Below are 20,973 nucleotides of genomic sequence, written 5' to 3'. Positions count from 1 at the left end.
AGGCACAGCCCTATTCAGGTCCCAGGTGCAGCTCCTCCCACCCATCTGGATGTAGATCTCTCTATTCACCACTGGGATACCTTACCCTGTCTCCTGGAATTCCCCAGCCCTGTCACTCAAACTCCAGACAAAGGAATACACACAGCCTAGCAGAGGCAGGTTTGAATGGTTAGACAAGAAAATGCCTACTTTCTAAAAGTGTATGACATTGTTCTGCATTCTGTCCATCAATTGTTGTTTTTACTTTCTAAAAGTGGCATTTTCAAACACAGAATGTTAAAACCAACTTTACTAAAAGATGTATTTTATCATCCTGAGTTCAGGCATACTAAATTCGAATTTCTACCATGTTCCCTGAGTCAGTTAGGATTATAAAATGTAATAACCAAACTGCCCATTCGTGCCCATGGAAAAGAGGTAGCCTTGCAATAGTGAAAAACGAAAATGGCTGTAATTCACTATTAGAACATGCCTCACACACCAGGGCCTGTCCTACCTTATCCTTACAATGCACCCTGCCCTTGGGCCTACCATAGGGGGGTCTGATATGAAGAAAAGGGAAGGTTTAGGGACTGGCAAGTGGGTGCACTTGCCCAGTCAGCATGACAGTACCAGACTGCACGCAGGCTCTGCAGTGGCAGACCATTAGACACCAGTTTACAGGTTGCTTCTGTGGGTGGCACAACCAGTGCTGCAAGCCCACCAGCAGTATTTGAATTACAAGCCCTTGGCACTCCTGGTGCACTGTACTAGGGTCTGACAAGTAAACCAAACCAACCAATCATGGAATCACAAATTATACATGAATTTACAAAAGGTAGCACTTGCACTGTGGCACTGGACAGCAGTGGTACAGTGCCATGAGCAGCTAACACCAACAAAAATACATGAGGAAACAGCGAAAAATGGAAGGGAGGCTCACGCCAATGTGCCAGGTCTAACACATGTCCCCTCCAGCTGAAATGTGGGGAGAACTACCCTACCTCCTGGGAGTTCTCATCACTAAGGTGGAAAAATCTGGACAGACCATCAGCATTGGCGTGTTCTGTACCGGGTCGATGTTCCACCGTGAAATCCATCCCCTGTAGGGAAATGGACCACCTTAACAGCTTTGGATTCTCACCCTCATCTGCATCAACCATTTGAGGGGCCTGTGGTCTGTCTGAACCCGGAAGTGATTCCCAAACAGGTAGGGTCTCAGCTTCTTCAGTGCCCAGACCACAGAAAAAGCCTCACGCTCAATAGCACTCCACCTCTGTTCCAGTGGAAGTAACCTCCTACTGATGAAGGCTACAGGTTGATCTAGGCCCTCCTCATTCATCTGTGATAGAACAGCCCCCACACCATGATCTGAAGCGTCTGTTTGCACTATGAACTCCTTGGAGAAGTTGGGTGCCAAGAGCACGGGCGCTGAGCACATAGCAGTTTTTAAGGCCTCAAAAGCTTCCTGACAGGTGTCAGTCCAAATCACTTTCCTTGGCTGCTTCCTGGAAGTCAGCGCTGTCAAGGGTGCAACAAAGTTGCCATACCCCTTGACAAACCTCCTGTAGTAACCCATGAGTCCTAAAAAGGCTCTCACCTCTGTCTGGGTTTTGGGCGGCTCCCAAGCCAGGATGGTTTCAATCTTGGGGTGTAGGGGTCCCTACCTGGTGTCCCAAGTACACCACGGAACCCTGCCCGATCTGGCACTTACTCGCCTTGATCATGAGGCCTGCCCTCCGCAGCGCCATCAACACCTCCCAGAGGTGGCACAGATGTTCTTCCCAACTGGCGCTGAACACTGCGATGTCATCCAGGTAGGTGGCACTGAACGAATCCAGCCCAGCCAACACCTGGTTGACTAACCTCTGAAAGGTGGCAGGGGCATTCTTCATCCCAAAGGGCATCACCCGGAACTGGTAGTGCCCATCTGGTGTGGAGAATGCTGACCTCTCCTTTGCCCCATCGGTCAAGGTGATCTGCCAGTACCCAGACGTTAAGTCAAACGTGCTGAGGTACCGCGCAGCCCCTAGCCGATCTATGAGCTCATCAGCTCTGGGGATGGGGTGTGCATCAGTCCTGGTGACTGCATTGAGCCCTCTGTACTCCACACAGAACCGGAGTTCGGGTGTGGCCCCCGGCGCGGCAGCCTTTGGGACCAAGACCACTGGGCTGGCCCAAGGACTGCTAGAGGACTCAATAACCCCCAGCGCAAGCATCTTTGAGACCTCCCCTTTGATGCAAGCCCTTACCCTGTCAGTCACTCTGTAGGCCTTGTGACTCACAGGTGTACTGTCCCCAGTGTCCACCTCATGAACGCATCAATCAGTGACACCAGGAACCAGGGAGAACAGATCAGAAAACTGTCCCACATCTAGTGGCAGTCATCCTGTTGCTCAGGGGTCAGGGTGGAAGAGAGGTTGACACCATCCACTGACCCATCTTGCTCCTTGGCTGACAGGAGGTCAGGAAGAGGTTCGGTCTCCTCCTCCATCCCAGCATCTGTTGCCAAGAGCATGCCTACTTGAGACCTCTCCAAGTGGGGCTTCAGGCGGTTGACATGCAGGACCCTCAAGGGGTTCCTGGGAGACCGCAAGTCCACCAAGTAGGTAACCAGACTCTTGCGCTCCGCAACCTCAAAGGGGCCGGTCCACTTATCCTGGAGCGCACAGGGCTTCACTGGGGTCATGACCCACACCTTCTGTCCAGGCTGAAGCTCAAGCAGAGCGGCATTCTGGTCATACCACTGCTTCATCTCCTCCTGGCTGGCTTCCAGATTCGCCTCAGCAAGGTGTCTGAAACGCCTATTCTGGTTCCTAAAGGCCAGCATGTAGCTATATACATCCTGGGGAGGTTTCCTGGGAGATTGCTCCCAGCCTTCTTTGACCAGGCTTAGAGGTCCTCCTACGGGGTGTCCATAGAGAAGCTCAAAGGGACTGAACCCTAGAGATTTCTGTGGCACCTCACGGTAAGCAAAGAGCAGGCATGGTAAGAGGACGTCCCATTTATGCCTCATGGGTTCCTCAAGACCCATTATCATGCCTTTAAGGGTTCGGTTGAATCTCTCAACCACCCCGTTTCCTTGGGGGTGGTAAGGAGTGGTGAACTTATAGGTTACACCACACTTCTGCCACAGGGACTTCATATACTTGGATATGAAGTTGGTGCCCCGGTCAGACACTACCTCGCGAGGGAATCCCACTCTGGAGAAAATTCCCATCAGTGCTCGTCCTACCACGGGGCCATCACTGTCCTCAGAGGTATGGCTTCCGGGTACCAGGTGGCATGGTCCACCAAGACCAGGATGAACCTGTTGCCCATAGCTGACTTGGGGTTCAGTGGACCCACAATGTCAATACCCACCCGTTCAAAGGGGGTGCTGACTACAGGGAAGGGCTGGAGAGGAGCCTTGCGCTTCCTCCCACTCTTACCACTTGCCTGGCAAGTCTGACATATCCGGCAGTGAGTGTCTGAACTCCTGCGCATTTGGGGCCAATAAAAATGGGTGACAAGCCTTTCAAAGGTCTTGTCCTGCCCCAAATGTCCTGCCAATGGAACATCATGAGCCAGCCCCAGCAGGAAGGCTCTGAAGCGCTGGGGTACCACCAGCACATGGGCTGACCCAGCCTCAGCAACCTTGGGCTCTGTATATAGGAGGTCATTCTCCCAGTAGATCCAATGTGATCAAGACTGATCACCTGCTACCTGGTCTGCAGCCTGTTGCCGCAGACCCACAAGAGAAGGGCATTATTTCTGCTCCTCGCAGAATTCCTCCCTGGAGGGGCCTCCTTCTTGCTGCCAATGGGTCAGCTCAGGCAGGTCCCCCAGTTCGGCTACCTGTTCCCCTTTAGGCTCCAGGGCATCCCCCTCAGGGTCTTCTCCCTCCTGGACCGTGGGAACTTCGGGGGCCGGTTTCCCGTGCCCCCTGCCTCTCCTCTTGCTGGCAGGTACCTGGGCCTCCCTCTCAGGCTCCAGGTCCTCTTGAGCACCTTTACTCGCTGCCATTGACCGGGTGGTGGCGCGCGCCCAGTCAGGCATACCCAACATTTCTAAATGTGCATTCTGCTCCACTTTCGCCCAAGGTGAGCTCTCCAAGTCATTCCCTAGCAAACAGTCAACAGGCATGGTGGGCCTCACAGCTACCTGAAGAGTACCAGAGACCCCCCCCCACTCAAAGGGAACCTGAGCCACCTTGCAGTGACTCTCTGTGTTGTCAGTGGCAACAACTGGGTAGAATGCTCCAGAGACAACCTGCTCTTGAGACACCAGGTGACAGTTGACAGCTGTCACACTGGCCCCTGTGTCTCTCAGAGCCTCCACTCTATGGCCATTGATGGTCACCCACTGCCTGTATTTTTTAGTGTTATCAGGCAGCTGGGTCCTAGGGACCACCTCACAGTCTCCTAAAGAGACAAGGGACATCTCTGCGTGACCCCACCCACCTTGGGCACCCCTTTCCTCACCCAGGGCTACACTAGCCATCTGCCGGGGGGCTGCACCAGTGGGTGCTGGTTTTCTAAACAGGCGACACTTGGTATCATTGGCAAAATGACCCAGTTCTCCACATTTGTAGCATCTCGGGGGCCCACTTTGAACAGGTGGACCTGTCGGGCCCCTGACGGTTTTTGGTGGGGACACTGAGAGCCTTTCCCTTGGTTCCCTTGGGGATTACTTTGGGGCCTCTTATGGAACTCCCTCTGTTTACCCTTGTCCCCCCCACTCTTCTGCTGGGGACCCTGCCCACTCTTGGATGAGTCTCCCACATGACCCTTGTGGACCCTGGTACTGACCCAGCGTTCCGCCTCCTCATTAAGCTTCCTAGTATTAGTCACGCTACTACCAATCAGGTGCTGGCGTAGCTCAGGAAAACAGTTACTTGACAAGTGCTCCCTTGCAATCAAATCAAGCAATCCCTGAAAATCATTGACTTTGCTACCCTTCATCCAACCATCCAATGATCTGCAGAAAAAAGTAACATATTCAACATAGGTACTGTTGGCTATCTTTGTGCAACCCCTGAACCTCTGTCTGTACATCTCAGAGGTCAACCCATATCTAGACATCAATGCATCTTTCATGTGGGGATAGGAATTATAGACATCAGAGGGCAATTCTAGCAGGGTGTCCCGCCCCTCACTAAGGAACCGTCCCCACAACCCCTCTCCCCAATCCTTCTCAGGGACCCGGTGGGAAGACATGGCTACCTCATAGGCCTTGAACCACTGTCCAATATCATCATTTAAAAAAAATTCCTTCACTACATCTTTAGGGATGTATACTATAGATTCTACAGGAATTGACGGTGTTCTGCCACCAGAGGGAGCAATTTCTAAACTCTGGACTTTCAACTCCAACACCCTCAAAACCTTTTCATGTTCATACTGTAGCTTCTTTTCTTCTAGGGCAAACTTTCTACTTTGCATTTCAAATTCCAACTGCCCACTTAACTTGAGCTTGGTCAGCTCAATTTCATGCATCCTACACTCTTTTCTATCTGCCAACTCCTCTGGAGATAGACTTTTACCAGAAACACTGCTACCGGCAGGGGAAGGGGTTCTCCTTCCTCTTGGACCCACTGGCCCATCCAGCTGCTCCTCTGCATTATCATCATCAGTGGCATTCCTTGCTTCTACCCAGGCCCTCAGCGCCTTGTAGAACTCTGGTTTGTTTTTGCATCCAGTAGTGCAAACATTACATTTTTTGCAAAAGAACTTTAGCTGTTTTACTGGGTAGCTGTCCAGTTTCTCTTCCTACCATTCCCATTCATTATCAACAGAGACTAGGGATGCTGCTTTCGCCATGGTGGTTAAGCTTGGCAGTACTCAAAAATAGAAAGTCCCAAAAAGAAATCTACCAACAAGTATTGGTTGCGTTAAGGTCTGCACTCTCTAAGTAGTGTTCACCAATCACTGTACATGAGTCACAAATGCAAGTCCAGAATCCTCACCGCTGACCACCAATGTTAGACTTGGGGGTCTCTAGTTGGCACAGGTATGTACTTGTGACAAATAGGGACCCTCTCGTCTAGTTAGGGTAAGGGGGTACACTCGTAAAATAACCCCTGCCCACCCTCTTGGTAGCTTGGCACGAGCAGTGTGTAAATCATTTGTGAACACATACAGTAACCAAGTGACAACACTACAGATGGACACCACACAGGATTTATATCAAAAATAAGTATTCTTTATATAGATTTACCACAAGACCATTAAACGACAAAAACACACAATACTGTTACTTTAGATGGTAGTATTTTGCTTAGCTCTCTTAAGTTCTTAAATGCAACACTTTAAGTCAATGTACCTTTTAGATGCGACACGCAGGGCAACGAAAGTGTTGCAACGATGTTGATGTGATGAAGTTTTTGGTGCAAAGAAATAAAGACGTGAAGATCTTCCAGATGCGGCACGCTTCTCCGATGTTGCGAGAAGACTCGACTCGATGCATCAGCTGCAGCGGCGACACCCTTTACGTGATGCGACAACAGCTGCCTTGGCAGCGGCACTCTTCTCCGACGTTTGCGAGGCACTTCCGCTCGATCCGATGTTGCAGCGGCGACACCCCTTTACGCGATGCGACGACAGCAGCTCCGACGGCGGCACGCTTCTCCGTGGATGCGAGGCGCTTTTCTTGATGCGGTGCAATGCGACAACTACGATGGCTGCAATGGCGACACGCTTCTTTGGCGTTGCGAGACACTTCCTGGATGATGCGAGAAGCTTCCGCTCGATGCGATGCTGCAGCGGCAACACACTTTACGAGATGCGAAGACAACAGCTCCGACGGCGGCACGCTTCTCCTTCTTGAGTTGCGCTTCCAGCTCCTTGCGACACACAGTCCCTCAGAAGGCCCAACAACAGCAGCAGGCACTTCCAAAGAACTCTGGGGAGCTGGGGGTGAAGTCTGTTGTTCCTGAGACTTCGGCAGGAGGCAAGCTCTTTTCCAAGCCCTTGGAGATCCTTCACAAGTTGAGCAAAAGTACACACAAAGTTCCTTTCTCCTCTCTTTGGCAGTAAGGCAACCACTGCAGGCCAATACCCCAGTTTCAGGGATAGTTTCCTCCTCAGCTTCTTCTGGTTCCTCCCTCAGCAGAGGTTCTTCTTGTTTTCTCAAACTGATCTAAATTCTTGGGATCAGGGTCCCAATATTTATACCCAGAAATCCTTTGTCCTCTGTAGGCAGAGGGGCCTTTGCCCAGTTCAAACCAGTTCCTGAGCACTCTGTTTACCAGACTTCTCCTTTCCTTTCACAGTGCAGGGCAGAGACATCAGCCGCTCCCCAGGAGGTGGAACCAGCATTGTGGAAGGCAGGCACAGCCCTATTCAGGTCCCAGGTGCAGCTCCTCCCACCCATCTGGATGTAGATCTCTCTATTCACCACTGGGACACCTCACCCTGTCTTTTGGAATTCCCAGCCCTGTCACTCAAACTCCAGACAAAGGAATACACACAGCCTAGCAGAGGCAGGTTTGAATGGTTAGACAAGAAAATACCTACTTTCTAAAAGTGGCATTTTCAAACACAGAATGTTAAAACCAACTTTACTAAAAGATGTATTTTATCATCCTGAGTTCAGGCATACTAAATTCGAATTTCTAGCATGTTCCCTGAGTCAGTTAGGATTATAAAATGTAATAACCAAACTGCCCATTCTGGCCTATGGAAAACAGGTAGCCTTGCAATAGTGAAAAACGAAAATGGCTGTAATTCACTATTAGAAGATGCCACACACACCAGGGCATGTCCTACCTTATCCTTGCAATGCACCCTGCCCTTGGGCCTACCATAGGGGTGTCTGATATGAAGAAAAGGGAAGGTTTAGGGACTGGCAAGTGAGTGCACTTGCCCAGTCAGCATGACAGTACCAGACTGCATGCAGGCTCTGCAATGGCAGACATTTAGACACCTGTTTACAGGCTGGTTCTGTGGGTGGCACAACCAGTGCTGCAAGCCCACCAGCAGTATTTGGATTACAAGCCCTGGGCACTCCTGGTGCACTGTACTAGGGTCTGACATGTAATCCAAACCAACCAATCATGGAATCACAAATTATACATGAATTTACAATAGGGAGCACTTGCACTGTGGCACTTGACAGCAGTGGCACAGTGCCCTGAGCAGCTAACACCAACAAAAATACATAAGGCAACAGCGAAAAATGGAAGGGAGACTCACGCCAATGTGCCAGGTCTAACACTGACTGTACATTTTAATAAGAGTTTGGTAAGATGAATATTTTATCTCATTAATTTATTTGTGGCCAAATACTAACACTGGCCTTATAAGGTGACAGCTTCCATATAAATTAACTAAATAAATAAATACAATACTCTAGCGAATTTGCTCTAATAGAGTGTTCTCTCATGAGGCCTGGGTTGATAAATGCAAAGATACATTTCTACTGCTGTTCACGGAATTACTGTCGCTGGTATTAGTGTTAGGAATTCTCCCTCACATGATATCAGGTCAGTGAAAAAACACCTGGGGCCATAATACAATAAGTACCCCGGGGGCACTTTGGTATTACAGAAGAGGGCGCAAATGGTTGTGTGTCCCTTTCAGTAATACCGCGCTACCATTAGGGGGGGCATTCACTCATTTGAGTAGGGGTGAGCCCTATGCAAATGAGGGAATTCCTTTGCCCCTGCGCCCGCGCCATAATAGACACATGGGCACAGAGGCAAAGAAGCTTTCAGGGGGCACACTCACAGTACGCCACCTTCCAGGTGGAGCACTGTGAGTGCTCCCCTTGAGAGTTGCCCCCTGGAGGGGAGAAAGGGGGTCCTTTGAATCCCCCAGATATTTCTTTGCAGGTGGGTGCAGTCACTGACTGCACCCACCTGCAACTGAAAGGGAGGCTGGCATTGACAACATTTTCAAATTATGAGCAAGCCATTAAGATATTTTTAGAAAGATTTAAATAATGGGGGCCTTATGTGCAAAATACTAATCGCACAACACTGGTGTCAAATTTCAACCAGCTTTTTGTGACTAATGTTGAATTTTGTGAACTGCACTAATAGGTCGGTACGCAAAACTTGCCTTCTGAGTGGGTTGCAATTCAACCTTCCTCATGGATGCCAACAAAGGGATGGTGGCCTGCTGGGGTCTACAGACCACCATGTCTATGATTACATTTAAATAAAGTAAACTTTTTTTCCTAAAAGCAGTCTGTGACCATTTAATTAAACAGGTCCGCGTTTAAAACAGTTTACTTTTTCTAAAATGTTTGCTTGAGAGTTGGCAGTGGTTCCCTGGACCACTGCGTAATAACCAACAAACTTTTTTTTACGATCACAAACAGGTGTCCCATGATAACCCTTTCCCTTTTGCAAATGGATAACCACCCCAAATTGAAAGTCACACATTTTTGTATGTTTTGCAACTGGGTTATGGTGGCAATACATTGACCTATCATATACTGATTGCAACTTGGAAGTAACACCTATCACACCACCTTCTGAATTGCAAATTGGTATCCATTTGCAATTTCATTTAGTAGGCAGTAAACATTACTGAATTCTATGGCCTTTCTGACTTCTTTATGCCTGCTGTTTGGACTTTTCACTTTCTAGTCTCTGACCCATACTCTGTTCCTGGCTCTTCTGTGTCCTGTCTTGTGTCTGCTAATTGTCATGGTCTTCTCCTTTCCAAGGCCCAGGTATGTCTTCCCTTCATCGGTGGTTCCCTGAGTCCTTGCTCTTGATTGATTCCTTGCAGCTCTCTTATTGCACCTATGCTCTTCCCATGAGCCTCATGTTATTTCCACCTGATGAGCTCACAAGGCAATGGCTCACACATTACCTTGTTGCTGAATCTCTTGATCCTGATCCTGTTACGATATTCCAGGCTTCCCATTTGCTATCTATTTTTATATTTGTTTAATTCACTGTTCCAGTTCTGATTAGTTATTTGTGTCTGTTTCTTGTTTATCCTGCCTCTAGAATCCGGTGTTTGGCTTAGTCCTAGTTTTGATTGCACATTTCGAGACCTGTCTTGCACATGCATATTCCTAGTCATTTAGTCTGTGTTCCTGTTCTGACTGCATATTCCTGTCCTGTTTTATTTAGGGGGCAGATTCCGAGTATTGACACTTCACTGTATTCCTACCCAGCTTTTACATGAGCCCAGTTCCCGCTTCTGTGTACCTTCCACTATTTCCCTGTCTTCTTGTTAATTATGTTGTTATCCTGATTTTCATTGCTTCCAAAGGTGCCACTTAGACTGAGAGGCTTGTGCTTTGGCACAGAGAACCACAAAGCACTTCTTCATAGGAGCTGCTGGGTGCCTCCCTAAATATTGTGAGATTCATCTGCTTCTTGCCTTCTTGTAAGATTGTTTTCACGTCACAGAGAGATTGCTTCAGAGAATCAGACAAACTATAAATTTTTATGATTTGGCTTTTGTTTCCATCCACCTTCCTGTTAGTTGTGGTCATCTTATCTTCATAGTTTCCACTGAAGACTTAGTAGATCCCTGTTTACTGACTATTTCAACCTTTTTCAGTCCTCAGCTTCAGTCCTACTTCCCTCCCAACCTTCAGGTAGTCTCTTGTTTAAATTTAGATTATTCTCCAGAAAACCTTTATACTTGCATAGAGCAACCACCCCCTTCTTACTTTCCCTTGTCCGGAACGATGTTAGTGTCCCTGACAGATTTTTCTGAAATTGCAATATCCTGACAGTTCAACCCCCTTGGCTGTAGCAATCACATTTTTTAAAACCTCCGTAGTTTTAAAACAGGGGTGTGAAATTTTGTAAAATATATTTTTTTCCGTGGGACTCAATACTTTATAAATCTACTGGTTCGGAAAATAATTCCACTTGTCCCTTTAATGCCATGCAGTCAGGTGAAAAACTATGGCAGTGTTCCCATATACTGAGCTCTCATAATAACCTCTCTTATTGTACTAGGACATTTATTATAGCATGGGTTGTATTGCAGCAATATCCTGATTTTGTCACCTTTTTGCAAATCTACATACTAGGGTTGGAAGTAGTGAGAGGTGGTAGTCCCAAGGTTGAAATACATTTTGTGTCTGTGCACACCTGCAACTTTTCATATTTAAGCGTTTTCACCAACTCTTCTCTAAACTCTTCCCACATTGGGAAAGGTTGGACATTTACTCCTGACAAGGCCAGAAGTAAAACAAATTTCAGGGTGGGTAAAAAGAGGTTGTAGGGAAATTCAACTTGCAAAATTTCAGCAGATTTTCACATGAGCAAACATACAAATGCACACACATATTTCCTCAAACTAAAATTCAGTTCACAAAAAGTTTTCTAGAAGTACTGTTTCCAGCCTACATCTGCAATTTCTTATGATTCTTGAAAGTTGTAAATCTCTTCTAACACAAGGAGATATACTATAAATGCACTTTTGTGACTTTGTTTAATAATTGGGCACCTAGTTAGGTCTGCCGCTGACTAAGATCTTTTGGTTTTATTAAAGTTATATATATTTATAATTTTTTATATGGTTCACTTCACTGTGAATTATGACATTCTGCTCTTTCTAGGAGCACATGAGCCCCCCCATTTATTTTCTTCAGTGCCACGGACTACTATGGCAATGTGTGCTTTTTGAGACAAAAAAACATTTGTGCTTTATGTCAATGTTTTCTTTACATTGCTGGGGGACAAGCAGCTCCTACAACAATAATGTTTTACACAAACTATGACAAAACACACATTGAGAAAACCAAAAGGGTGGCAATCAGTGCCAGACTTACTGTATTTATGAATGCTTGTTTATTTTCATGTTTTCCATAATCTTTCAGAAACCTTTTTTACAATAATTTTCCATTAACATGTTTTACTAAATGATACCTAAAATTGCACAGATTAGCAAAATGTTTTTCTCCCATTTGCTATTTTTGAGTACATTTTAGTTTGAAAGCAAGGAATCATCAATCTTGGTTCGTGAATATTTTGACCTAATTAGAGAGCATTGAGAGAGCACTCTACGTAGCCTCAAATTCTTAAAGTTCGCAAACATGTGTGCACATTTTTATACTAGAACCACTGTCAGTAGTGCTTGCCGAGCTCACAGCATTTCTTTACAGTGCTCACCCTATTATTAATGATTTTGCATTCATTATTCATGAATGTGTGTTAAAATCATGGTGGACATGTGGATACAAATCTTACCAGAACTGCAGATAATGCTCTTTCACAGATTTATAATGTGGAACTGTGAAATGGAAGGCAAAGAAAGTACTCTAGTGGTTGAGGTTACCTGACCAAAGGACAAAATAATCATGAAAACTTCATATCCTTGACCCCTAGCAATATTTGTTGGGTGACAGGAACTCCACATCCTCGAGTTATCTCTTCAACCTTAACCTCTGGTCAAGTATTTTCTGGGCCCACTCGCTTACCATTGGTCCTCCGATGGACCATTTATTTTCTCCTGAGCGGTGATGGGAGTTAATATTTACATCAATCAATTTCAATTAACAGTGTAACCAATTTGGATACAACAAAAGGACTAGATATTATTAGCTAGGATTAAGAAGGTTTATTACATATTGGGCTATAAAGGCAAGCACAACCTACGGAAGAAATTGAGGCGGATCAATATATGTAAACAAGCAATTCAGTCACAGCAATATAAAAGATTAGTAAAACAAAAGAGTCCCATTCTCTTTTCTGTACACGAGAAAACCTAAATCACCTAAAGTAAAGTCCAAGCTAAAAGGATGGTTCTAAAAATCTAAAGGATCTAGAAAATAAGGAATATCCATAAAAGAAATGAGAAGTAAGCAAGAAAAAATAAGTAGGAAGGTGTCAGCATTTTAGAAGCTCTGTGTCAAATCTTGGACTTGCGCAGGAGCAGAGATGCTTGTTACCAATGCCCCGTCCAGGAGAACCTCTGGTGCCAATGTTGCTAGCCCCCAGGGGAATCTCCCAGTGGGGGAAGGGGGAGTGGATAAAATAATAAAGAAGACAAAGAGACTGCCTGAGGTTTTCTGCTTCCAACCTTCTGTTTCTTCTCTGCACTTGTGGTCTTGTTGATAGTTGGTTCTAGAAACTGAACACATGCATACTTAGTTCTAATATTAATTTAAATCCTAAATATTCTCTCAACTTCCTTCTCTCTGTGTACATACCAGTATAACCTTGGCCTTTGCCTCTCCTCAATGTGTCTTCAGAATCTTTCTGTCATTTTAAAGATAGGGTCGTTCTGTAGCAAGATAAATATCTATAAGTGATTCTGTAAATGGACTGTATTCCTTTCTGATCAATTATTATCTTAACTGAACTTATACACACCTAACTTCTTATTACTATCTCGTTCTAGTTTTTTCTAATAAGGAGAGTAGAGACAAGGCAACCGGATAACCTTCTCACGTAGCCTCCTCTAGACAACTGGTAGATGGTGTTTATGAGATGTATATCAAGTTCTTCCTCAGAGATAATAATATATATACAGTCTATCGGGCTCCTCAGAACTATCAGGAACACGAGCAATAAGTAATTACATACACTCATTCGATAACTCGTGGTACTTAGCTGAGGTGTGGAGAGTTCGCTACTAACTCGACGAGTTAGCGTCTAGTTCTGAACAGTCTTCGGTTTGGAACGCTGCTCCGTGAGGAAGTCGAAATTCTGGAGCTTCAGTGACAGCACGGATTCTGACTGGAACACTGCTCCCTCGGCGAGGTAGTGGTCTTGGAATTGGTTTTCAAGGATTATTGAATAGTGTCTCTGCTGGAGGCTTGCGCAAGCAATCCAACGAAGCTTCTATGACGAGAGTAGAATTTGAATATCTCGGACTCGGCAATATCTCAGGAATAGTTTTACTATGGCAAGAATTGATAACAGATTAGCATCCACGAAACCTAACTAACTAACTAACTGACTGGAATACAAGAATGCGTGCGCTTCTGTCAAAAGTCTCGGTGAAGTGCACCAACGTTCTATTGTGAGCGCCACTAGTAGAGCTCCGTAACGAAGAAAGACTAGACCATCAACTTCAGCACTTCGTCGGCCATCTTGGAGTTATACAATCTCCAAGCTTCCTTCCAAGTAATAGCCTTTACCTTCTGTGTGCTAGAAATCGTGTTTTCTTGATGTGTAAAACAGACTGAATGATTCTGATCCTTTGGAGTTCTGACAGTACCTTCTCGCAAGGTAGGTCCTTCCGGTTGGGGTTTCCTTGGAAATTTTCGGTGGAAGGCCTTTACCAAACGAAGAGCATGAACATCAGAATTTAGTTCCCAGGATCTCTCCTCAGGACCATAACCCTTCCAGTCAACCAAATAATAGATCTTTCCTTTACGTCTAGCCGAATCCAGTATTCTTTTAACCTCAAATTCCTCTCCAGATTCTAATTGTACAGTTTTTGGAGGTAGTGTCACTCTGAGGTGTGGTGAGGTCTTCTTTAACAGGGAGACATGAAACACTGGGTGGATCTTCATCTTTTTTGGTAATTTCAATCGATAAGTTACTGGGTTCACTAGTTTCTCGATCTGATAAGGACCTATAAATTTTGGTTGAAATTTGCGGGTTCCTTTTAACCTAAGGTTTTTCAAGTTTAACCATACCTGATCTCCAATTTTTCGGTTTGGACCCTCTCTTCTCTTTTTATCTGCATATTTTTTATAACTTTCTTTAGCCCTGATCAAATTTCCTTTTGCTACTTGATGAACGTGTGTTAGATCTTTAATCATGTCTTGGACTGCAGGAACTGAAACTTCTCTAAAATGTGTAGAGGAATTAGGGTGTCTACCATAATTTAAATAAAAGGGAGTAAAACCTGTGGAGACATTTTTTGCGTTATTATATGCAAATTCTGCCGCCCAAATATACTCTGGCCAGTCCCCTTCTTGATCAAGTAAGTATAGCCTCAAATACTGTTCCAATTCTTGGTTCACCCTCTCCGTTTGCCCATCTGTTTCTGGGTGAAAACTCGTGGAGTATCTAGCTTCAACCCCTAAGCCTTCCATGAATGTCTTCCAGAAATGGGATAGGAATTGGGAACCCCTGTCTGAGACCACTACCCTTGGGATACCATGAGCTCGCACGACATGAGTGCTGAAGAGTTTGGCTAACTCCTTGGCTGTTGGGATTTTCTTTAGGGCAACAAAATGAGCCATCTTGGTGAAAGCATCAACAAACACCAATATGGTGTTGTAACCTTGATCTGAAGGCAAATCCACTATTAGATCCATAGTGATTGTATGCCATGGATATGGGGGAGTGGGCATGGGTTGGAGTAACCCCTTAGGGGATTGTCTCTCAGATTTTCCCCGAGCACAGACCTCACATGAACCCACATAGGAATCAATGTCCCGAGACATTTGTGGCCACCAAAAGTTTCTCTTAACCAATTCTTTAGTTTTCTGTATTCCCTTGTGTCCAGCCAATCTGTGGTCATGGTTTTCTTCAAGAGCTATTTGTCGTGTGTCTTGGTTTGGTAGAAATAATTTTCCTGCGTGGAATGGTAAACCATGTCGAATTTCTCTTTCAGCTTCTTGTTCTGTCCATTCTCTCATTTCTTCAGATGTCATAGCCTTCATTATCTTTTCCTCAACTGTCTCTTCAGTCTCTTGATTCACTACAGCCACAATCTTATTTTCTGGAATGATCTTTTGTTGTTCTTGATGTTTCTCCACACCATCAGTGTCTAATCTGGACAAGGCGTCAGCTTTTCCATTCTTGTTTCCAGGTCTGTACGTGATTACAAAGTCATAGTCTGCGAAATACAGTGACCATCTAAGTTGGCGTGGAGTAAGAGTCTTTGCTGATTTCAAGAACTTCAGGTTTCGATGATCCGTGAACACCGTCACGACATGTCTTGCTCCCATCAAGTAGTGCCTCCATTCCTTAAAAGCGTCCTTGATGGCTAGTAGCTCCTTTTCGGTAATTGTATAATTGATTTCTGCCGAAGTTAATTTTCTAGACCTATAAGCAACCGGATGGAGTTGTCCAGTCTTTTTATTCCTTTGGGATAGAATTCCTCCGATTGCCAAATCTGAAGCATCAGTCTCCAGATAAAAAGTTTCAGTGGGGTCGGCATGCAATAAAACTGGTGCGGTGGTGAATTCTAGTTTCAATTGTTGAAAGGCCTTTTCAGCTTCTTCTGTCCAATTAAAAGGAACACTCTTCTTCAGAAGTCGAGTGAGTGGAATGAGTTTATGAGAGAATTCATTTACAAATCTTCGATAGAAATTGGCAAAGCCTATGAAGCTTTGTAACTCCTTAATATTCCTTGGAGACTTCCATTCTAGAACAGCCATCACTTTTTTTGTATCCATGGTTATTCCGGATGGTGTGAGAACGAATCCTAGGAACTCCACTTCTTTTGTATTGAACTCACATTTTTCTAATTTGACATACAGATTGTTTTCTCTCAACCTTTGCAAAACCTTCCTTACTTGATCTGGGTGTTCTTTTTCTGTCTTTGAGTAGATTAAAATATCGTCGATATATACAATAACGGATTGGTCTATGAATTCTCTCAGCACACTGTTGATGAAGTGCTGAAAGGCAGCTGGGGCATTGCACAATCCGTAAGGCATTACTTGATATTCGTACAGTCCCAAATTCGTCCTGAAGGCCGTCTTCCACTCATCGCCCTCCTTAACCCTAATCAAATGGTAAGCACCACGAAGATCCAGCTTAGTGTATATCTGTGCTTCCTTCACCTGGTCTAAGAGTACTGATATGAGTGGTAAAGGATATCTGTTCTTGATGGTGACCTTATTTATTGCTCGATAATCAATACACGTTCTTAGGTCTCCTTCTTTCTTTGGGACAAAAAAAAGCGGCGAAGAGACGGGGGATTGGGAGGGGCGTATGAACCCATTTGCCAGATATTTCTCTATATACTTCTTCAGATGCTCATTCTCCTTTTCTGTCAAGGCATAGACTCTGCTACACGGTAGATTCGCACCTGGCTCCAATTCTATCCGACAATCGAATGGTCGATGGGGGGGCAGTTTCTCCGCTTCAACTTCATCAAATACATCTTGAAACTCTTTGTACTCCGGTGGTATCTCACTTGTGTGGATCACACAAACTGATACATCTTGTTCGCTCAAATGTGTGGCCGGCCCAGGTTCTCTAACTCTGTCTGTAAAGTTAAAACAATTTTCTGTGCAAAAGTCGGAGTTCATTTTCACAGTTCTAGTTTCCCAATTTATACTCGGGTTGTGCTCAGTGAGCCATGGCAAGCCCAGTATAATCTGGAATTGAGGAGCATCAATTAAATTAAATTGTATAACTTCTCAATGACTCTCCTGAAAGGTCATTTCCACTTGTTCCGTATGACTGGTGATGGGTCCGGAAGAAAGATTGGTCCCATCCACCGCCCTCACTGGTTCACTTTTCGCCTTTTGAATTGCTCTCAAACCAATCTTCCTGGCATATTTTATATCACAGAAGTTTCCAGTCGCTCCTGAGTCCAACATGACTGAAACTTCTGTCAGGGTAATGTCTCTGAATTTCAATGTCATAGAAATCACTAGGTGAGGATTCGATGACTGTAAGGTATTTGCCAAATAATGCTCTTCTGGAGTTGTTTTATTCTCTGCAACCACCAGCCCAACTCCCTTTACTGGTGGTGCTTGAAGTTTTCCTTCTCCTTGGAAAACATTTTTGGTTTCTTTGGGCACATTCTCACAAAATGTCCACTATTTCCGCAATACATACATAAATTATTCTGTCGTCTTTTCTCCTTCTCTTCCTTAGTTAAAGGCCCACGGACAGTTCCGATCTGCATTGGCTCCACCCCCGATTGACCTTCTGTATTTCTCGTTGATTCTACCTTAACTCTGTCAAATCTTGGAGTGTTGAATCTGAATTCTTTCTTCTTTTCCCCTCTCCTCTCGCTTTGTCTAAAGTCGATTTCCAAAACTAAGTCTATCAAGGCCGATACATCAGTGGGTCGATTTGGAATTTGGGCTAAAACGTCTTTCAACTCGTCCTTAAGCCCTCTATAGAAGACAGCAGCTCTTTTACTCTCTGGCCAGTCTGTTTCTACTACCAACTTGTTGAATTGGGCCAGATATGCCACAAGTTCCTTATTACCTTGTTTTAGTTCTAATAATTCATTATCTGTGGCCTGCGATATCTTCCGTCGATCAAAAATTCGAAGAAATTCTTTTTTAAAGTTCTCAAAATCATATAGCAGAGCATCATCTCTGGAGATCAATGGCATGGACCAATTGGCGGCGTCACCACTGAGATAGGACAAAATGAAGGCCACGCGGGTCTGTGCATCCGGAAAGATCGTAGGACGACACATAAAATGCAAAGAGCATTGTGTCAAAAACACTTGGGCCTTTTGTGGATCCCCACTAAATCTTTCTGGAGGTGCTAATGGTATCACTGGGGACAGGGAATGCACCACATGAGTTGCTAATCGGGAAGTGGAACCCAAGCTTTCTCTTCTAGCGTCCATTATTTCTTATCTCAATCCCTTATTCTCGTCTCTAACTGCTGTAAGCTCTTTTTGGATTAGACCTAAAACTTCTCCCAAGTCTTTTAACTCTAAACCTTCAGCCATTTCTGCTCAGGCGCAAGTTTTAACACTTGGGCACTTCACTCTGTCAAATCTTGGACTTGCGCAGGAGCAGAGATGCTTGTTCCCAATACCCCGTACAGGAGAACCTCTGGTGCCAATGTTGCTAGCCCCCAGGGGAATCTCCCAGTGGGGGAAGGGGGAGTGGATAACATAATAAAGAAGACAAAGAGACTGCCTGAGGTTTTCTGCTTCCAACCTTCTGTTTCTTCTCTGCACTTGTGGTCTTGTTGATAGTTGGTTCTAGAAACTGAACACATGCATACTTAGTTCTAATATTAATTTAAATCCTAAATATTCTCTCAACTTCCTTCTCTCTGTGTACATACCAGTATAACCTTGGCCTTTGCCTCTCCTCAATGTGTCTTCAGAATCTTTCTGTCATTTTAAAGATAGGGTCGTTCTGTAGCAAGATAAATATCTATAAGTGATTCTGTAAATGGACTGTATTCCTTTCTGATCAATTATTATCTTAACTGAACTTATACATACCTAACTTCTTATTACTATCTCGTTCTAGTTTTTTCTAATAAGGAGAGTAGAGACAAGGCAACCGGATAACCTTCTCACGTAGCCTCCTCTAGACAACTGGTAGATGGTGTTTATGAGATGTATATCAAGTTCTTCCTCAGAGATAATAATATATATACAGTCTATCGGGCTCCTCAGAACTATCAGGAACACGAGCAATAAGTAATTACATACACTCATTCGATAACTCGTGGTACTTAGCTGAGGTGTGGAGAGTTCGCTACTAACTCGACGAGTTAGCGTCTAGTTCTGAACAGTCTTCGGTTTGGAACGCTGCTCCGTGAGGAAGTCGAAATTCTGGAGCTTCAGTGACTGCACGGATTCTGACTGGAACACTGCTCCCTCGGCGAGGTAGTGGTCTTGGAATTGGTTTTCAAGGATTATTGAATAGTGTCTCTGCTGGAGGCTTGCGCAAGCAATCCAACGAAGCTTCTATGACGAGAGTAGAATTTGAATATCTCGGACTCGGCAATATCTCAGGAATAGTTTTACTATGGCAAGAATTGATAACAGATTAGCATCCACGAAACCTAACTAACTAACTAACTGACTGGAATACAAGAATGCGTGCGCTTCTGTCAAAAGTCTCGGTGAAGTGCACCAACGTTCTATTGTGAGCGCCACTAGTAGAGCTCCGTAACGAAGAAAGACTAGACCATCAACTTCAGCACTTCGTCGGCCATCTTGGAGTTATACAATCTCCAAGCTTCCTTCCAAGTAATAGCCTTTACCTTCTGTGTGCTAGAAATCGTGTTTTCTTGATGTGTAAAACAGACTGAATGATTCTGATCCTTTGGAGTTCTGACACTCTGTCAAGAGTCTTTTTGGGTGAGGGAAGTTAGGGTTAGCATAAACCACACTCAGCAAAAAATCAAGGAAAGCAGAGAGGTCTAAACCTTCAAAGTCCAGGGTAAAGTGCTCTTACAGAATCAGAAGGGATCTGAAAGGAATCTAGAGAGAATCTGAAAGGCATCTGTTCGCTCACAGTGTGAACACTAAGGGCCTGATTACGACTTTAGCCGTTTTCCAGCTGGACCGCCGCCATGGTGGTCCGATGATGATCACCAAGCTGTTGGCATTCCTTGCTGTCCTGCCAACCTTTTCATGGTGGGATCCCAGGTCGGCAGGAAAGCAATCCCAAATTTGGATGAAGGTGATGGCATCAGCACCGCCCTCAACGACCGCAGCTTTGGCCACCGCCACCACGTCGGGATCAGAGATCCTGGCGGAGGCGGCGGTCTTGCGGCAGTTTCACTGACCTTGTTGTAATCGGGCATTGGCGATACTGGGATGGTGGGAGGATGGTCATTGCGACTGGCGGTATTGTAATAAGGCTCTAAGTTATAACACTCAAGAGCCTTCTTGGGCAACACCCCTTTGCAAGCATTATCAGGGTTCTATTTTTGTTCTCCATTTCTCACATTGTAAACTGCAATCATTGTAAAGTATCCCATACTGAACATGCTGAAGAGGCCATTCAGTTAATGCTCTGGCTTTCCATGTTCTTTCCTCAAGGACTTCTTCCTCTGCACTTTTCCTCTATCACTAGTACAGTAATACATTTATTATTCCACTAACAATGCTTGTGATACCTGCAAGAAATGTCACATTAGCAGAAAATAAAAACCAGTATTTATGCAGCATGAAAAATTATAGGCCTAAAATATCAACTTCAAGTATTAGCAAGAGTGCACATTTAATTGTGTATGCACATTCAAACACAAATGAAATATAAAAAATGTGTACATTTTACTAGATTACATAGAGTATACAGTAAATCCTTTGGATAATCATGTGTAAGCATACCTAAGTACTACATTTAAATGACATACATGAAACATCAGTGCACACATTACATAAACTCTTAGTCGTTTCTAATGTATTTACATTCTACATATAAGAGGATGGTTCTTATCCAGTTATCCTAGCAGTAAAT

This window comes from Triturus cristatus, chromosome 6 (genome assembly GCF_964204655.1).
Source record: "Triturus cristatus chromosome 6, aTriCri1.1, whole genome shotgun sequence".
Classification (NCBI taxonomy): Eukaryota; Metazoa; Chordata; class Amphibia; order Caudata; family Salamandridae; genus Triturus; species Triturus cristatus.
Note: the sequence above shows the minus strand (reverse complement) of the source record.